We start from the raw sequence: 21,833 nt of genomic DNA on the forward strand, positions 1-21,833 counted from the left end.
ATATATTATCAAATTCTTCACATCAAAAGTGAATAATTAATTTATTGAGTTTTTTTTTAGGCATAATACATATCTTTTCTGGCGCTTTTTACTCTTGTTTTATTTTCCGTGATATGATTGTTTTAGAAGTAGAATAAGTCATGAATCTTAACTCCTTATTAATAATAAAAAAAATTTAATTAATAAGATATTGGCATAATTTTTTTTTACTGTTTGTTGCGAATTTATTGGTTTAAATCAAGATAAAACAGACAGACTAAACACGTAATGAAAATCGAAATTTTTAATGAAATGGATTGAAGAAGAGCATTAATTTCATATGGAAATTATTGAAAGATCTAAATACAATTAAAAAAAATCGAAATTTTTAATGAAATGGATTGAAGAAGAGCATTAATTTCATATGGAAATTATTGAAGGATCTAAATACAATTAAAAAAAAGGTTTTGAAAAAGAAAAAAAAAATTTAAGCCTGATAACTGGTTTCTTTCTACCTGATTTTGTGATCTTGTCCTTATAAAATCTTTAAAAATCATAGTTAAAAGGCATCTTCTCAAGATTTCGTTCAATTCATGATTAGAATGTATAACTGCCACAAAACACTAAACGCCAACAAGACTGAGCTGAAGAAACTAAATCTTTTCAAAAAGCAGACGATATTGAAAATATTTCCTAACGTTCTTTAATTTTCATAGATGATAAATAAATGCGTCATTTATTTATCATTCTAATGGTTTTAAAATTTTAACTGTGACAGAAGATTTTATAAATTTCGTATAAGTAAATAGATTATTAAAACACATTTTTTTTTTGTTTATTTAAAGAAATAAGAATATGTGATTTTCAATAAAAACACTAAGCAAAATGTTCTTGTATGAAAGCACTAAGCATATAGACGTCCGGAAAATTTAAAAATGCAGACGATATTTAAAACATTTCGCGGTCAACTTTGTTTCACTTGTTGCTGCCTGATGATATTTATAGCAGACGATTTTATATATGAATATCCCTTCAGTGAATGTGTTATAAAGAATCAGATAACTTGTTTATTCACAAAAACTGAAGCGTTATATGATAGAAAATTTAAATCATAGTTTTAAAGTACATTTTTTTCTTAAATTTGAAACATTTTTAAATGAAATAAATGACATTATTCTACGCATTTCTTTCATGGGAGTTATGTGAAGTTAACATTGATAAGTCATGATGGTGAGTAATAATAAATTTGTATATTTTTTTTCTTCAGAATTTTCTAAACTTTTTCTAATAGAAAGAACTATCACAGTATTAATAAATGACGGTTTTGTTGATATCTTTATTTTGGTAGTTTGCCTAAACATCTTTACTTCATGGTATATATTTTTTGATTTTTTTCTTCTCGAACTTAGGTTGTAATGAGGAAAAACAGAATTTACAACTCAATAATATCAAAGGTTCTAAGTTACGTAAAATTTGAAAATTAATTTTAATATAATTTTCATGATAAATATGAATGATATTTTTTTATTGAAATCGTAACATATACATTGAATAACATTTATTTATGTAATGCTTACAATTACATCTTTAGATTTGTATTATATAAAGATACAGCTCCTTCGAATATTTTTTAGTCTTAAAAATGATGCCCTGATTTCTAAGCCCTTTTCCCTCGATATCTTCGCAATTACTTCTTAATGTTAAACTAACAATTAAACAATGCTTATATATACTTTCAGTTTCTACAATATTATTAAATACAGCTCATACATTACTTGTGAAGGAAAACCTTATTGCAAAATCAATTGAAATTCACGTTTTCATTGTTTTTTATTAACTTTTAAAATAAATTAAAATATTACTGAAAAAGTTCTTCGTTTTTAATCAGTTTATAAAAGAATAAAGACAAAATAATAACAGCGTAATTACCCTTAAAATATTTATAATGAAAAGATCTATATTTTATGAAATGAAATTTAAAATGCAGCGATATCTTAACCAAAATGTATTAAAATTTTTTTACTGCTTTCATAGTTATTATTTGAATTTCCTTCCTCATGGCCTTCCTTTGTTTAATGAAAACGCTTTTTATTTTATTCATTTTTATTTGTTTAAAATTCCTAATTATAGGAGAGCTATGAATTAAATAAAAATATATTAAAGTATTTTGCATCATATTTTTAAATACATTACACTGGAAAAGTAATTTGAATACATTCATATCTTGTTTTCTGCTTATTAACTTATTGTAATTATTTAGCACTATAATAATAATAAAAAAATAATAATAAAACATTAACTTTAACGGTGGTTTATTCTTTATGTAACCTCAAATTTTTTATGACTTATGGTTTAATAACACAAGGTTAGCCAACTAGAATAATTAATTAGAAAATGACATTTCTTTTAAAATAAAAATTAAATTTGATAATAATTGTAGGATAATACAATTATAAAATAATTGTATACTTTGAATTTGTCTTTAAAATCTACGAAATAATATTCGCAACAATTATATCAACATTTAGTAATCGTTATTTAAATGACGGAGAAAGAATGTTTATCTCAAATAGTTTCCTGATAATGAACATTTTGACGTACAATTGACGTTTTATTTCTAAACAATAATCGTGAAGGTCAGGTAGGCCTCCGTGGCGCAATTGGCTAGCGCGTTCGGCTGTTAACCGAAAGGTTGGTGGTTCGAGCCCACCCGGGGGCGAGATTTTTCTTTTAGAAATAAAAGTTCATTCTTTCATCTCGAATCTTTTTTTTAACGTTATCATACATGTACGTTTTTATATACAGTTGTTATTAATTCAAGTTTTGAAAAGAAAAAATAATTCAGAAAAAAAGTCATTTATATTTTTAAATATTAGAATTTGAACATTTTATTGATTCATACTCTTATTTTTGACTAGTTGAACAAAGCTATTATTCGCAATATTTTTATTTAAAACAGTAATTATTTTAAGGCTACACAGAGAGTCAAAATCTGTTTGAAAATTTGTTTTGAATATGAATTAATATAAAAATTTATTTATTTCCCACTGTAAGAACTCAGTTTGAAATTAGATATTTCAAAAAATTAACTTTTGCATTAAATGATAATTACTTATACATTAATAATTAATTGTAAAAAATATATTTCATACATTATTTTTTAATTACATATAGTGATCGACGAAATTGTACTTTCTTCTGAATTTATAAAATTTCGTCTAAAAATTAAAAGTAAGAATAATTTATGTTACAATTTCGACTTAATATTTGATACAATTATTATTTAGGTAAAAAAATAATAATAAATAAATAAAAATATTGGCTTTTGAACGTAAGGTATTGCAAAACATATAGATGTGTTCGCTAATAAATGAAATAAACTAAATCTGTTACTTTTTAACATAAATAAATCAATTCAATCAAGTCCATTTTTAAAAATAAACAAACTACTAGTTCAGTTTAAAATGAACTTAAGTTTAAATTCAAACTCTTAAGAATATACATAAAATGCAGTTTAAATAAATTAAATTATTCTTCAAATTTCAAGTCTGTAGAAATAATTTATTCTGCCTTTTATAAGATTTTTAATTACTAGAATGATGAAAGCCACACAGAGAACTTATTAAAATAAATATAAATTCCGTAGCGTTACAATTAACAGAAACGTAAGCCGAGTTTTCAAATAATTTTATTTCAAAACTTAATTAACAACCCCTTAAGTAGGAAAATATAAATTCTCAACCGCAAGCAAACTATTATGTCCTTTAAAAAATATTTATAGATTGTTTGAGCCAAAACTCAAACATATTTTTCGATTTAATATTCCTTCAGCTCCATAATTGTCTCTTGTTAATTGTCAATATCTCTCAGTTTTTCTATTTTTTTTTATACCGATAAGAAGCCTTAAATAAATTTATTGCTTTTGTAAGCAAATAATATTCGAAGTGTAAAAATTTTGAATACTATAATTTTATTAAATATGACAGATAGAAGAAAAAAGAAATTGCACCTATACATAAACATAAAAAGTTAGGATGAACTGGAAAATCATAAAATTCCACCATTTGGCAGGTTTTCTTGCTATTATGTTCATCGCCTTCTGCTTTGGACGACTGGATTGGATTGGAATACTGGGGAACAAATATTTTCTTGAAATTATGTAAATACTTGATTTTTCCTGATTCGGGTTTGCGGATTTCAATTCTGGAATTAGCTTTGCTACTAAAGCTACAGACTTTTTTTTTATATATAAAAAGGACAATTTTGGTCTATTTTTTTGCTTTTGTCAAAAAGTAAAAATTTCAAATCTCTATAGTATATAACAAGGAGTATCGTAAATGGTACGGATAAACTCATAGAGGAGTTAGAGCACATCACCAGAATTAAAATTGCAGGAACCCATGCTCGTAAACGTCATCGTACGTGGCTAAAAAAGCTTCCTTATTATGACCTGTTCAGAAGCACACGGAGAAACAATTCATGATAGTGAAGTGCCCCTAGTGGCGTATGACGACATTTCTTGACACTAGTTTCTATACAATTTTATTCCCGATGATGTGCCCTAGCTCCCCTGGAAGTTTGTTGCAAAATTTATGCAACCTCCTGTTTTATATACCGTTTTTAAACTTGTACATTTTGACAAAAAGTAGACTAAAAATGTCATTAAAAAAACTATAACTTGGAGAGAGATACCGATTGCAGATTTGCAATCAACAAAGCATAAATATTCAAGATCCGCTCAAAAATCTAAAGCAACAATAAATTAAAAAAAAAAATAAAAAAAAACACTTGAGTAATTTAAGGTTTTTCTCTCACTTATTCAGTCATAATATTGCAATACGCTATATTATTGAACATTATTTTATTAATTTTTAATGAAAATTTATTTACTTTATTATTATTAATTAATTTATTTTTAAAACGTCACGTTTTTGTCAGAAATAATCAGCATAAGAATAAATTATAGAGGAATATATTGTATAGGAATACATTAACGGTATTCTTTTTCAAGAACTAGTTGCGAACATTTTATTCTTTTAAATAATTTTGCATAATTGTAAAGGAATGACGACTCACTTCTTCGATTTTTTTTGTTCCTTTGTTGGAAAGATATATGCTTTATAATGATTATAATTAAAAAGAAAATAGTTGAAAAATAATTTATTTAAAACTGGAAAACAAGATAATGTTGTAGGGATTTAATTATCGACGATGCCAACCTTCATCTATGAAAAGGTACCTCTTGATAGAATCAAATTAACATGTTTTATATATTAGTGAATTAGTATTTATTATTTATAGCGGTAGTACAACCACAATGTAAGCGATTAAATACATCATTATAAAGTAAAAACACGAGAAGCGATTCTTGCATTGTAAAAGTTTTTCTTAGAGCATTGCATCGACGAGCTTGAGGCAATAAACTGATAAACCACACTTTATAAAAAAGATAACAATTTTGCAACGAGCTCTTATATAACAAAATGTTTCTAGATATGTATTTACAAGTTTACTCGGGATAGCACTACAGTACATAAAACATCTTACGAACGACATGGAAATTGTTTATTAGTATATACCACTCTAAGAAACGTAATCTTAATTATTTCTGTTTAAAATGTGGTTTATTATTACATTGCTTGAGCTCTTAAATTCAAAATGTCGCTTAAGTTATCAAATTAACACAGCGATATTTATATTTATATTTCCGACATAAACTGGAATTTCATCATAGATATTTGCATAAGTAATTGTCAAAGAAAGTATTGATTAATTTATCAGTCCGAAAGATTCCTATTTGGCAAATTAGTTATGCATTTATATCATTCGTACCGGTGTTGGCGAGAAATGATAAAATGAAAAAGATGAACCACATACCCGGAACCGAATCTGACCTTCATATTTGAGTATATAGGAGGGATGCGCAGAAAAACTGAAAAAGTGGGTGGTATGATATTTGTCAATGTCTCGAGTTTGTTTTGTGATGGATGGAATTTATGCAGACTCCCTCCTGAGAAGTTAAAAGAGGGGAGAGATTTTGTATCGTTTTTCTTACCACCCCCACAATGGTATGCTAGGAATTGTTTGGCGTGTTTGTTTCTTTTCCTTTTAAATTTTAAATATTACAATCCAACATGTAATAATTCATACCTTACAAACCTGAAATTTAGTAAAGGGAGCATATGGAGTTTCATAAAAAATACTCTTGATCATCGTGCAAAGCAAACCTCCACGGAGCAAAAAGCTAACTGTTGACTGATAGGTTGTTTAAGACCAACCGGAAGCGATGTCTTTTTGCAATAAGGGAAACCTGAGGGGTGGTTCAGGGGATAGAGCTTTCGCCTTTCAATAAGGTGATCCGAGTTCAAATCCCAGCGTGGGCAAGTTGATTCGAATTCCCCATCTGCCTCGCACTGAGTACAGTGCAAGCGGAACATATCCTCAGTGGTAGACGGATCATGAGATAGAGTGCTCTTTTCGTCAAGCTATCAGTGAGAGGGTTTCGTGGTTTTCCTCTTCATGCAACGCAAATGCGGGTTAATTTCATCAGAAATTCTTCCACGAAGGCAAGTTTCTCCCAATAATTGATCCAGGAGATGTCTTCTGGATTGGGTTCAAAATTACAAGGCTACGGAGTTGAGCATCAGTAGTCGTAAACCCGAAATTGGGTCCACCCGGTTATAAAATAAAATATAAGATAATCCTAAAATTCATGTACGTATTTTCTTAAAAACCTAAATTTTATTGTTTTAAATTATTCTTTTTCTGCATATTTTTTGAAAACGTTCTATTTTCATACTATGTTAACTCATCTCGTCATTTTTCTAATCGTTGCCTCTGTGACGCAATCGACTAGTCAGTTTGGCTTTTGTGGGTAAGGTTGATAGTTCCAGCCCACCCGGGATCGTTATACTTTTGCAATAAGCGAAACATACAGCTCTTCTATCATCTTTTAAATTATTCTCGTATTATTTTAAAAAAAAAATATTTTATTATATTATTTTTATCTATTTTAAATCACTTAATTGCATATTTTCTGAAAACAGTCGTCCCGCAGTGGACTTATCATAAAGAAGTTATTTTTCCTTACGATCACCGTAAAGAAAGATAAGACGGAAGAAGTCAAGCATCACTGATTGTGGTCAGTAAGCGGATGAGTGATCACTTCGATCGGCCTGCCTAGGGACCGAGGATGCGCAGTATCGGTCCCCGTTAAACTGTTCTACCGTAAAGTGCTCTTCGTCGAGCTTCCAAGGCAAGGGAGCCATCTCCTCTGCAGAGGATTAAAATTGCGATGGCACGTCTTCGGATCATCCACCGGGATGTTTTCCAGACCGTCGCCAATAGCCCATTGTGCAGCTCTAGTACGACGTAAATAAAGTACCTATCTACCTGTAAATCGTCAATTAATTCTCTTAAAACGTTAATTCAAAACGTTATTTTTTAGAGCTCGTCTCCGTGGCGCTATCGTCTAGTTCGCTCGGCTGTTAGTCGAGAAATTGGTAGTTCGAGTGTAACGTGGTTGGTGTTAAATTATTTTTTATTCGTATATTTTTTTATTTACTTATTTATTTAATATTTTTTTTTTAATTAACAAGAAGCGATACCTGAGTACAAATGGCGGGGCTCGCAACGATCACATTGCTGACGTAAAATATCATCAGCGGTAGACGGATCAAGAGTTAAAGAGTCCCCTTGAATTCAGGCTGGCTGTGTTGAGTTTTCGTGGATTTCCTCTTCATGTAACGCGAATGCAGGTTAGTTCCTTCAAAATTTTTCAAATGCTCGGACCTATTCTCGGAAATTATTTTTCGTTTTTCTGTCTTTTTTACGTGAATTTTGAAATTATGTTATTTTTAATACTTATTGCGGCACAGGAATTTTAAATTTGATCAATCACTTTTGATGAATTTTGAATTTGATTAATCACTTTTTGACGTGCTCAATTCGCGACTATGCCATCGCAAATCCACGTCATTTTCTAATCGTTTTCTTGGCAGTTGTTGCAGTTATCTTTCTTCCAGTCTGGTAACTTCCACACTGTCATTGAAATATTGATATTTTAAATACAAAATTATTACACGTAATCGTATTTGGATTCGCGCATTTGAGTATTTAAACTTTCGTACGAGTGTATATATTTAATATTTACCATTCAGTAATCGTTTCATTGCAATAAGTCACACAGAAATGATTATGTTGAATTCTCTAAATCATATTAAGTATTGCGATACCGCTTTAAAAAATACTTGTATGTACCCTGATTTTGCAAATAGTATTTTTTAGCACTAGCAAACTTAGTTACTGATTTTGAAAAATGAAATCATGCCCTGAAATCATGCCTGCATGTATGTCTCCCTGTATAGCAAAACTACAATCAAATTTCGAGCATGTTTTGTTATATATTCATTTCCTCAATGCATAGCTTCATCAGTAACGAATAAATTGAACCAATTTTCTATCTATTAATGAGGAAAGCAGCGCACCCAGAAATTATCAAACTCTGAGTGGTAAAATACAATAACATACTGTATTATAAATGATACAGGTTTTCTGCAATTGCTCTGGGCCCCACCTTATTTACAGACAGATTGCACAGACTATTGAGCCTAATCTATCATTGTCCTTTGCCAACTATGACTCTTTCAAAATTTCAGAGGTTGAGCCAGAGACATATGTAACTCCACCTACGTATAATAAGTTTTTATTTGAAGTATCTGAAGTTCATTTAATTTGCCTTCTTCTTTATTCTTTTACCTACACACCCTTACGTTATTAAAGATTTTGATTATTTTCATCACTATCAATCGGATTTTGAAGTTATTTTTTAATTTTCTTTTCCACTTTGAATCCGGATGAAATAAAATAATCATTTTTAATAACTGACGGAATATAATTTTCCATGGATATCTAACTACATCGTAAAATGACCTAATCATTATTAGATAACGTGTGATCATAGAGGCCTTTCGATATTAAAGTCTTTTACTATTAAATATTATAGAATATTGATAGTTAAAGTTAATGTTTTTAAAAACAAATAGTAAAGTTTCAATTTATTTTCATCACTATCAATCGGATTTTGAAATTATTTTTTTATTTTCTTTTTCCACTTTGAATCCGGATGAAATAAAATAATCATTTTTAGTAAATGACGGAATATAATTTTCCATGGATATCTAACTACATCGTAAAATGACCTGATCATTATTAGATAACGTGTGATCGTAGAGGCTTTTCGATATTAAAGTCTTTTACTATTAAATATTATAGAATATTGATAGTTAAAGTTAATGTTTTAAAAAACAAATAGTAAAGTTTCAATTTATTTTCATCACTATCAATCGGATTTTATAATTATTTTTTAATTTTTTTCCCCACTTTGAATCCGGATGAAATAAAATAATCATTTTTAATAAATGACGGAATATAATTTTCCATGGATATCTAACTACATCGTAAAATAACTGAATCGTTATTAGATAACGTGTGATTGCAGAGGGTTTTCAATATTAATGTCTTTTATTATTAAATATTACGGAATATTGATAGTTAATGTTTCAAAAAGCAAACAGAAAAGTTTCAATTAATTTTATTTAATAATTTTTATTTTGAATAATATTATGAATAATTTTATTTCGAATATTTTTTTAAAAAAATTATATGATTCTGAAAACACCTTTATGAAATTCGCATCGTAGCTCTTTTTCATTTTATGTGTTTCATAAAAGTAGGTCTTTATAAAAACGTATAAATTCATGTTATGGTAAAAGATAAGGTGAGATAAATAAAAACACAAAATTTCATAATATAATCATAAACAGTTCGTAATGTATAACATAGATAAAATTTTTGTAATAAAGCTATTTTAATAGTTGATTTATAAAGCATAAAAAAAAAATAATAATAATAAATTTTTTTTAAATAAATTTTGTGAAATAAGTTTAAATTATGCTTCAATTAATTAATTATTGATAAAATTTTGCATTTAAACCTAATTTTAATAATAACACAATACAAAAATTCTCCTTTCCTTTTTTAATGTACTTAATAAGATAAAATGTATTGCTAGTTCTTGTCCAAACTTCTTTCATTATTTCCGTTAACCATCTGAGCCCGGATAGCTCAGTCGGTAGAGCGTTAGGCTTTTAACCTAACGGTCCAGGGTTCGAGTCCCTGTTCGGGCGTATATGTTTTTGATGGTTTTCCGTTTTACAATTATTATATTATATGCATAAGGAATTGTATTTGCATAAATATGCCTGATAAATAGTATATCTTTCTGTGCAAAAAAAAATTTAGTTATTGTCGGCCTCACAGCAAATTTAATCTTTTAAATATTATTTTTTTTAATTAATTTTTTACAAGCTAATTATATAAAAAACTAAATCTCGTTGTTTTATTTCACGCTTTGTTTCATTTTCTCGTCTATTCACTTATTACACTATTTATTCACTCGCTATGTTAAGAAAATATATTGTCGTATAACGCTTATAGAACATATTCGATATAGTATAATAATAAAAGACTCTCACTATATTCTCATTTGTATTTTAATCTGTATATAATTTAGTTTTAATTTGTGTTCGCATTTTATTTGACTTTATTTAGCTTCAATTTTTAGATGCATACTTAAAAATTAAAAATATGAACTGCATGAATCTGAAGTTATTTTTCGCATTATTTTCTCATTATCTCATTCTCATTATTATTTTCCCATTATCTCATTATTTTCATTATGAAATTAAAAGGATTTAATTTATCTATATTTTGTAGTTTATTACGGATTTATATTTTTTAGCTTTAACTGAATATTTTATGCTACAAATAAATTATTTTAAAACTAAATATATAAGAATATTTTACTTATCATATTCCCAATTTGAAGGAAAAAAATGATCCATATAAATTTTTAGTACAAAAACCAAATTGAAGTAAATGCATAAAATAAACAGTAAAGGAATCAATTATTCGTCTGTAGTTTGAAAGGAATAAAAGAAAACAAATAATATCCTCAATTGACGAAAAAAAATAATTTCTAGCAGAGCGTGGTTTCGATCCACGGACCTCTGGGTTATGGGCCCAGCACGCTTCCACTGCGCCACTCTGCTCTCTTTGACATGACGAGAATAAGAATGAATTGAGTTCTGCTTTCAATCAATCAATCTAATAATTCAAAATATTAGAACAAGAAAAAAAGCTTGGAGTATAGTAGGTTTTAGTGTTCGGATATTCATTTTATTGCCCAGCAATCAATTCTTAAGAAAAAAATAGTTAATAGAATGAACTTTTTGCCCTTTTCTTTAATGAAATCAAATTTTGTTGTTGTAATCAGTTATATTTATACCAGTTCAACAGAAGTAAGAACTAGAAGTACGAAGTAATTATCAAGCACTGTTTGTTCTAACGTAATAAAGCGACCTCTTTATCTTCAATATTTTCTAAAAACTATAGCGTTGTCGAATGACAACAGAAAAAGTATTATATTGTTTAATAACTTAGATTTATTGAAAAATAGATAGTTTAAAATAGTAAACGAAATGATTTGTTACCCAATAAATTCCAACCTTTAGAAAAATAAAAATACTAAAAACTTTTACCATTTGAGTTCCTTTTTAGTTTTTATCCTTCTACCGAGCCCGGATAGCTCAGTCGGTAGAGCGTTAGGCTTTTAACCTAACGGTCCAGGGTTCGAGTCCCTGTTCGGGCGAATATGTTTTTGATGCTTTTCTATTTTACAATTATTATATTATATGCATAATAAATTGTATATGCATAAAAATGCCTAATAATTTGTATATCGTTCTGTGCGAAAAAATATGGTTATCGTCGGCCTCACAATAAATTTTATCTTTAAAATATTTTTTTATTCATTAATTTTTTACAAGCTAATCTCTCTATTCTAAAAAAAAGTTTTTGTAGTTAATTTTGTCCCCTGAAAAACTTTTTAACTACGTGATGAAAATCTAAGATTAAGGAATCAATTCATTCAGAATCTTTCAGGGAAGACATTTAGGGCATTCAAATCTTTTACATAATTTTAAATTTTTATTTATTTTAGTTTTAAAGCACGATTTTGCAGTTAATAATGAAGAATAACCGCCGTTCACAACAGCCAATCACATGTCTGAAAACGGCAAGCTTAAAAAAGCGATTTACAAGTCTGAATTTTCTTTTTCAGAGATGCAACCAATCACAAAATAGTTAGAATTTCATTCTTCAGTTTTACAACATCTCAACTTATTTCGTATTGATATATTGATTAATCTGATTATTTGTTTTCTAAAACGTTAATTCGTAAGTTTAATCTGGTTCCGGCATATAAGATAAAGTTGAATGACAAGGAATTTAATTAATATGCAATACAGTAAATAAGCGAAGAGATATTTTATAAAAGTATTTAATGAAAAATAATAACAGCGAAATATATGCGTTTGCGAAGCGTTCTATTTACATCTCTGAATGTTGCCACCTATTTTTATGAAAGTTAAACTATTCTCTGCTATAATAAAATTAGACTTATGCGAACCTTACATTCTATTGATCTAAGTGACGATGGGATTTGTATTTTAAAAAAATGTGATAAGATTCGCTTAAAAAATGTTGACGTTATTATATGGGACGAAGCAAGTATGATTCCCAGAAAAGCAATAGAAATGATCGATAGAACTTTTCGTGATCTTCTAGCTAATGAGATACCATTTGGTGGTAAGATAATCATTTTAGGTGGAGATTTTCGACAAGTGTTACCTGTCGTTAAAAAAGCTACACATATGCAGGTTATTAATGAAACTATAAAATACTCTTTTCTTTGGCCATATTTTGAAATCCTCCATTTGACAATTAATATGAGAGTTAAAGCTGGTAACCAAGAATTTGCCAATTGGTTGTTGACAATTGGCAATGGAGAACTTTTACATCTTGATGCAAGCACTCCTGATCTTTATTGTAAAGATATCATTTCTTGGTTTTTTGAAAAAATCGATTGTCTTAATACTAACTTCATTAATCACATCATATTATCACCGCAAAATGATGAAGTTAACAAAGTTAATGAAAATATTTTATCACGTGTGCCAGGTGAAGAGGTTATAAGTTATAGTATTGATAAGGCCACACTATATGGAGTAGATAAATCAGACGGGAGAGAAGAAGAAGCTACTTTAAGGTATTCTATTGAATATTTAAACTCCATAAATCTCCCGGGACTGCCACCTCATCAGCTCAAATTAAAAGTTGGATGCATTGTAATGCTGATCAGGAACATATCTATTGTTGATGGCCTTTGCAATGGAACTCGATTGACTGTTCTTAAAATAGGGAAAAGAGTATTGACTTGCCAAATTGCTACTGGTAATAAAAATGGTAGTATTGTCAATCTTCCAAGAATAGAATTAAATACATTATCAAGTAATTCTTCCTTACCATTTGTGCTTTATCGACGACAATTTCCTGTTAGATTAGCTTATGCCTTAACAATTAATAAGGCCCAGGGCCAAACGTTCGATAAAGTTGGGCTATATATTGAACGGCCTATTTTTTTCTCATGGTCAATTATATGTGGCATTGTCAAGATGCACAACGAAGGAGAACATTAAAATATTTATTAAAGATGATCCTGTCATTAACAATATTGTATATAGAGAAATATTATAACATATGTATATAATGTCAAATTTATAAATGTATTTAGCGTAAAGAAAATGCTATTGGTGCATTGTTTATTTTAATTCCGCAAAATTAATGTTTTCATTTATAGTTATTTTGCTGAATATTATTAAAATATTTTTTTAAAAATTACCCTGTTCTTAACAATATTGCTTATTGAAAAATATTATAGTGTTTGCATATATATATATATATATATATATATATATGTATATATATATATATATATATATATATATATATATATATATATATATATATATATATATATATATATATATATATATATATATATATATATATATATATATATATATATATATATATATATATATATATATATATATATATATATATATATATATATATATATATATATATATATATATATATATATATATATATTGAATTAAATGTGTTAAAAATATATTCATTTCTTTGGGACAAAGTCTGTATTATTGTGATTATCATTTTTTTTTAAACAAGTTTCATATTAAGATTATATCTGCACATTGATGTTAATTTCTGACAATTTTGGCTCATTTAAAGAACAAATAGGACATAGAAGGAACTGTAGTCAACGAAAAAAAGTGACATTGATATTGACACACTGCTTATTCTGCATTTAAGAAAATTAATTCTTTTCGATGATAACAGTTACTATTCAGTTTAATATTGAAATATATGAAATCAAAGCATTCTTGGTTTTGCGAAGCAAACCAAGCAAGAATTGCGAAGCAATTCTCCGGGGGTTGGCGAGCGTCAGCGAGCAGGGGGCGGAGCCCTCTAGTTATTTAAATAACTAAATTTCGTTGTCTCATTTCTTGCTTTCTTTCATTTTCCCTGACTCGTCTATTCACTTATTGCACAATTTATTCACTCGCTTTATTAAGAAAATATATTGCCGCGTAACGCTTATAGAACATATTCGATTCTGAATAATAGCAAAATCTCACTATAAAATGCTAATTCTCTCACGTCTTTTACACTGAAAAAAATTGCAATAGACTACTCTCAAAGAAAAGTAAAAATATTTCATATTTTAGTATTTTTCAAGTAAAAAAGTAATGAGCAGCTAAAAACGAAACAAAAAATTGTAATTCTGTTTATGATATTAATGTGATAAAAGCAGTAAATCTCAAATATGTAGCAATAATTAAAAAAAGGAAAAACAACGTCAAATGATGCATAAATGCGAGTTTTCTCCCCTATTTTTTACATTAATTTTATTATTTTAAATGGTTTTTTATGTACAAAAAAATTAGTGATAATAAAAGAAGTTTGAAATATGTATATAATGAATGTTTCGAAAAATATAAGATGACGTACGTATTTCCAGTACGTTAATTTTTTTTATTTTAAATCTCAATCTCATTATTACGCACGTTTTGATTAAATTAATCTCTTGCAATCATAGTGATATTTATTTTTTGGGAAAAATAATTTTAAAATGTTTCAAATAAGTAGGATCATTTTAAATTATTAATTGAATTTAAAATTTTAAAATTAATCTGTTAATTACTAAAATTACATTTATAATGAAAAAAATGCTCTGAAAGAGTTTTTAAATGTATAATTGATAAATGATTTAAGTCATATATGTATAACTATCGACTTATCACCAGATGTTAGTAAAAGCGTTACAATTGAAAGTTATCTATCATAAGCTGATGTTGAAAGCGATTAGTGAAATGTACTTAAGATGAAGTTTAAGAAAATTAAGAAAGTTTTCTCTCCGATTTTAATTTGATGTATTTCAAGTTACTAATTACAGTTCTCACCTGGTGTTACCACTCGCTGAGAAAAAGGGTTAAAAATGACTTTTATAAATGATTTGGCGAAAGATTCAGCGCCAAGGAATTTTCAGCTTCATGAGGTCTGCAGAGGCGAAATATAAATGCCACAATTTGACTGAAGTAGTTGGAAACTTCATAATAGCAAGATGATAAAAACTAAATTTGCTAAAAAAAATTATAAAATTTTGTATCAATTTTTTTTTACCTGCATGAAACGTATAAAAACTTATAAAAATTTTTCTCAATTTTGTAATATTTTTCTAAATTCAAGTATTGTAATGAAAGAATACGTTTTTAGGAATTAGATGGCAAATGCTCTTTTGTTATGAAATTCGAGTATCATTCATTCAGTATAGTTCACTATGGTTCATTCAGTATAGTTCAACCACAGTTCGATGTAAAATTACTCCATCACCATATTAATATGTAAATTTGCTGCAACTTAATTAAGTGCTAACTTGAATTGTGTTTTCGTCTGAGTTGCACCTTAGTATCGTGAAATCCAATTAAAGAAAGATTAATTTGCTCAAAAATATGGTTCAACTTGGTTAATGCTGTATAAAGTTGGAGCATTATAGTTGGAGCGTTGCAGCATTAAAGTTAATAATGCTGTTACGTGAAGATTCAACAAAATTTTTCAACAAACTCCATCAACAACGTCAACCAAATTTAAGATTGCACAAGCGCTTTTTTGTGAGGAATATTCCATTAAATTAAGGTGTTGTTTTGTAAAATATTTAAATAAATTACTATAAATATCTGTTTTTTATCCATTTACGACAGGATATCTGGCTGAAAGTATTGTCAGAAAGATATAACAATATTTTAAATCTCTTTAAATAGTAAGTTGATTAATCTCTTTAATATATAAACAAAATTAATTAAAAAGAAATTTTGTAAAAAACTGGAAAGTTAATTATCATAGAAGCAATAAGTAGGCGGAAAAAAAGTACCCGCATTTTGAAAATCTCTGCATAATAAAATTAATCATCGTTAATTATCTAATGATAAATGATCTTGCTGTTGAATTATGTATTCATACTCAAGGGAACAAAGAGGAACTGTCATTGCTAAAATAATTAACCATAATGATGAAATAATTTTTTATTTTATTTATTGAGAAATATATTTTTCTATCTAGAAATATTAATTTAAGCAAAAAAGGAAGAAAAATGCAACAAAAATAGATTATGTATTTAATTAAAAAAGAATGTTTAATGATTAACACTTTCAGATTTAACTATGCAGAAATATTAATGTCTATGTTAAGCAAATAAATATTATTGTCGATTTAATATTATGATATTGATTGTAAGAATTTTCTATAATGATTAATTTCAGAATGCTATTTTTTTTTTAAATTTATTTATTGAGAAACATATTTTGTACCGAGAAATTTTAATTTAAATTTATTAGAAAAGGTTTATCACAGAATGAGAATGCGATACTCATTTAATTAAAAAGAAATGTTTAATGATTCACTTTTTGAAATTTTTCGTAAAAAATATAAAAGCTAGAGGATAATATTTATTATTTAACTATTAAATATTTAAATCAAGAATAAATATAGATTTTTAAACAAAATTGCCTTTAATTATCTTAGTTAACATGCTAATTACCACGAGTAATATCATGAATGGATAAATATATCTAATTCTTCTTTTTTTAAAATTGAACCTTTAATTTTTAAGGAGTATGAAAAGTGTTTTATACCAGCCCATGTTGAAATGGCCAATTTTTATGCACCTCTCCCAGAAAGGATAAGTAGCAGTTTGTAAAACAATTTGTTTCTCTTTCCACCTTTTTTTTCATGTTATGATTCTTATTCCATTATATCATTTATTTATTTATTCCTTTCAAAATTATTTATCCCTATCAAAGCAAGATAAACAGATCAATAAATGTTTTTAGAAATTTTTCCGTTTCTTTTCTGGCGGAAAGTGGCATTTCAACATAGGTGTTGAATAAAGACCCTTTTCCTCTTAAAATAAACTGGAATGGTTTTTTTTCTCGTAACATTTATAGATTTTTCCAACTGTTATAAGCTGAAAATATGTTGTTGTTATTATTATTATACTTTTGATTATAATAATTATAAACAGTAAAGCCAAAAAGCAAAAGTGCTATTGATTTATTATTAAGTAATCAAATGATATTACTATGCTATGCTATAATTTATAATGGAAATATTTACAGTTATTAAATGGTAGATAATTTATATCTACTTTAAAAATAAATTTTGTGTAAACTTTATGTAAAACTGTGTTTGCAACTTTTTACGCTATTTCGAAATAATTTCATTGTGAAACAAACAGCAAACGAGCTCTCTTAGATACCAAAATTAAAATAAGAATTTTAAAGTCAGGTGCATGAAAATATGGACAACCCAACAAAATTTTAAAATTCAAATTTTTTCTCTATAGAATCGAAAATGTAATCAGTGAAACCAAAGCTGTATTAATACAACGAAAATTAGAAATTGGGATGTTTAAGGAAGCAATAGTGAGGACGAAAAACTCGAGGGAGTTGACAAGTGAACTGAGAAGGAGATAGAACACCCTAGTAAACTAAAACATAAAAAGAAAGAAATATCAAAGAAACTAAAATCAACAATTTCTTTCTTTTTTTTCATATATAGAAACACATTTAAGGCGTTTTAAGGAATTTTAAGGACATTAAGGAATTTTGAAGAAAAAAAAATGTAATAAAAGTGATTATAGAGAACTGAAATTTTACAAAATGTGGGCATTACGGAACCACTTATTATTTAATGATTCCTCAATCTTACTACTCCTAGTTTTAAAACTAATGAACATTTAGTTTGAATTATTTTGTATTAATTACTCTTGATTAATTCATATATTATAGTCATAATTAAAATAATTAGTTGTTAATTATATTTAGTAAATTGTGTAATAATTTCTCATCTGTAAACATTGAAGTCACGAAATTTTTATTTATTTAAAATTAAGTTTTAATTCAATAACCAATTGAAATAAAATAAATTTGAATTCCCAAACAATTATAATTACGATTTCAGAATTTTGTTTTTCAATTTTTCTTTAATAATTTACAACAAAATTGGATGTAACTTTCTATTTGGAGAAAAGTTTTATGAAATTCGCGATTTTTCAACTTAGAAGTTTATCAGACCTCGAATTGATGACATGTTTTTTAAGTAACTGGACCCTGATCAAATTCAAAGTACTGCAGTACTTAAATCAGTCTTATTACAGTAATACTTATAATTTTACTTTATACGAGTTGCATCACTCACTAATAAAATAAAATTTTAAAAGAGAGGAAAAGAAAAATCGAAATGACAAGACTCTTAAGAGTAAAATGAGACAATTATATCCACTTCCCATGAGGAAATGTTCTGAAGAAGTACAAGCCCCATCCCGGGCTGTTGTGCCAATGATGATGATGAATATCCACTTAAATTATCCACTTAAGGAAGAGTTGTTCTTTCACTTCATTTGTGTTTATTTTGCCAGAGCCACTGTAATTATATAGCTTCAAAAACCAACAGAAAAATTTTTTAATTTTTTTTTTTAAATTTCATTTCTAATTGTGTCTGCCATATCGAAAAACTGTTGGTCAGTGCAAAAAAGCAGCAGACTAGTCTCACATTTGTTCCGACCTGCCAGTACATTACATAATATACGTTTCGCTTCCTCAAATACTTTAAATAATTAAAAAAATTCAATGATCAACTAATTCGTAGTAGATAAAAAAATTTACATGAGACAAACATTTTGCTAAATTCTTCCTGATTTGAAAGAGCTCTCAAACTTAAGAATAAATTTACTTATACCTTTAACACAGAATCTAAATAAATAAAATAAAAAATTAAAGAAAAATCAACCACATATTTAAGCACCATATATTAAAAATGTAAACATGCAAGAAACTAAACAATGAACACTCGCACAAATTTTATTTCATTTAAATTTTCTACGTTTCGTAACAGGGTGAGAGTTCATGAACTCCCGTATCTTCCCCATGGTTAACAACCCTGATCTATAGTCACACATTTAACACATTATAACACATTTATTAATGTATCTTCCAAAGAATAAAAAAAACAACCGTAAAATCAATAGAAATCTATACATCATCACGATTATAGTAAATATTAAAACATTAAGAGGACGTTTTTCATTTCAAAAATGGCAGACACCGTGGGGTTGTGATAGCTTCCCACTGTATGCGCCACTGTGAAGCATATTGGATCACAATAGGTGCCATGTTAAGACTCCTTTTCAAAGAGTGAGAAACAACTCGCCAAAAAATCGCTGTTTTGAGCCAACATTAGGGCGCACCCCATCTTCCCTTCCCCCCACGGAAAGGTAGGGGTTGGGGGGCTCATGGAAAGGCAAGCTCTCACCGGGTGTTCTAATGCCCGCCCAGAAACAATGGCAACTCTCAGTGGCAGAGCCAGCCCTGATTAATTAGATGTTCGCCACTAATTGTTCTCGTGGCTTTCTTATTTCTTTGGGTTACCGCCCATCCCTTGGCGGTTATTCTCTTTAAGTTTTCTTCTTATTTGCGTGGGATGCGCAACTTACATTGCGCCGATGTGCTAACAAAGTGAAGAAGTTTGCGCTTCATCAAGGAAAAGAGATCATCTATAAAGTGAAAAATGTATACTTATATCAGAGATTTTTATAGTTTCTTTTTGCGAAGTTTCTTATATCTACATGTTTTTGCTTAAAAAAGGGTAAAAATTTTGTCCTCTTTTAACTGTTGCTAAACAGATAAATAGCAATATTTAATTTCGCCCGACACACACCGGGTCTAACATATTTTTCTTACAAAGAGAAATTATGAACTTGACATTTTTAATTTAGTTAAAATTTATTAATCTATTTCGTGAAACTGTATTAATTATTATAAATCTACAACTATTTTTTTTTTTTTTTTTTTTTTTTTTAGTTTAAAATAGCATAACAGCTTCCGATTTTTACTCCGTGAAGTCAGTATTCTAATTTTACGTAATTTTCTAATTTCTTATTAATTAACAGTAATTTTCATTTGTAAGTTTCCGGAGTTTGAAAAAACTCGTTCAAAGTTTATAAATAATGGATATTAGATTGAATAAAAAACAAAAATAAATAAAATAAAATGAATAGTGAAATTTTTCTCTAAAAATCACTCGAATAATTCTTACTATTCAAAATTGTTTTAGGCAATGAAAAAAATTTGATAGCCTGAGGAAATGAGGAGTGTCTCTGCTAAGCACTATTCAACTTCTGTTTCCTCCGGCAATCAAACAAGTTTCATAAATGATTCGATAGATTTCTTTTGCTTTTTTATTATTTTTTTCGCACCTAAATATTAATTTCCTTTTATATGTTCAATATGGAGCAAAAAAATTGAGACTTACAAAAAAGTCTTTATTTAAGTAAATAAAACTAGAAATAAAAATTAAAATGCATTTCAAGATGCATTTATTAAAATGTACTTTCTTAATACAACATTATACTGATAAATCAGTAGTAAGTTCTTTCTCCTTTAGTTTTTTTTTAACCAATCGAAGCAGTCTTGGCGCAAATACAACGACAGACATAAGAGTGTCGAAAGTTATTTTGACCTATATTTTTACCAAGTCTTCATCTGATTCTTTAACTATTTTCAAGATTATTTTTCACTATTCTCTACGAATTTTCCTAAGGATAAACGGATTTTCCAATTTGAGACCAGGGAATGAGGAAGGCCACTTCAAAATATTTATTTCATTACAGTTAAGCTATTTTGTAGTTTGTCTTGAAGTGTAAAGACTTGTGTAAGAAAGAAAGTAAGACAAAAAGCCGTCAGGGTAAAGTGTTTCCATAGTGAAAACCAAGGCAGTAGCCAGGATATATAATTTTTTTTTTTTTTTTTTTGGGGGGGGGGGGGTATGGTAAGAAGCAATGACGGTTTAAGACATGCAAAGTAGGGGAAAAACATTGTAACAAATATTGTTTATTCTGTTGTTTGAAAAAGTTAAACTCGTAATTAAAAAATATTCATGATAATTATTTTTCAATTTATATTACATAATAATTTTAATCAATTTGTAAACAAAGTTTACAAAGACATGCGACGGGGATTTGAAGGAAATTTTTCGATTACTTTTTTAGGACAAACCGGAATATCCCGAAATATGCTTAATAAAGTTAATAAAAGTAGTTAATAAAAGGTTTAATTCGACAGTTTTTGTTTTTCTTTTCACTGAGAGGCTCAAAGAAAGACTAAAAAGTTTGAATCCCAGAATTTCGGGGGGGGGGATTTGTCCCGACGGCCCCCCCCCCTGGCTACGGGCCTGGTGGAAAGGAACTTTCGTTAATTGTTCAGTACTCCAATGATCATTTTTTCGCATTAAAAAATAATATTTTACTCTTATTA

General features: G+C 27.8%; 1 long non-coding RNA gene and 3 other non-coding genes across 4 annotated transcripts in view; all 4 read left to right on the plus strand.

Annotated features, from left to right (window-relative positions):
- Window positions 1-1,066: 1,066 nt before the first annotated feature.
- Window positions 1,067-21,833, plus strand: part of LOC122270466 (uncharacterized) — a 112,428-nt gene continuing 91,661 nt past the window's right edge. The window contains exon 1 of the long non-coding RNA XR_015431445.1: window positions 1,067-1,209. This is a non-coding gene — a long non-coding RNA (uncharacterized LOC122270466). The remainder of the gene's footprint in view (window positions 1,210-21,833) is intronic.
- TRNAN-GUU (transfer RNA asparagine (anticodon GUU)) lies at window positions 2,625-2,698 on the plus strand. The gene has a single exon. It is a non-coding gene; the product is annotated as a tRNA-Asn (tRNA).
- Window positions 10,094-10,166, plus strand: TRNAK-UUU (transfer RNA lysine (anticodon UUU)). The gene has a single exon. It is a non-coding gene; the product is annotated as a tRNA-Lys (tRNA).
- On the plus strand, window positions 11,617-11,689 carry TRNAK-UUU (transfer RNA lysine (anticodon UUU)). The gene has a single exon. It is a non-coding gene; the product is annotated as a tRNA-Lys (tRNA).

Source organism: Parasteatoda tepidariorum, chromosome 2 (assembly GCF_982258835.1).
Source record: "Parasteatoda tepidariorum strain Cologne lab strain chromosome 2, Ptep-v5.0, whole genome shotgun sequence".
Lineage (NCBI taxonomy): Eukaryota > Metazoa > Arthropoda > Arachnida > Araneae > Theridiidae > Parasteatoda > Parasteatoda tepidariorum.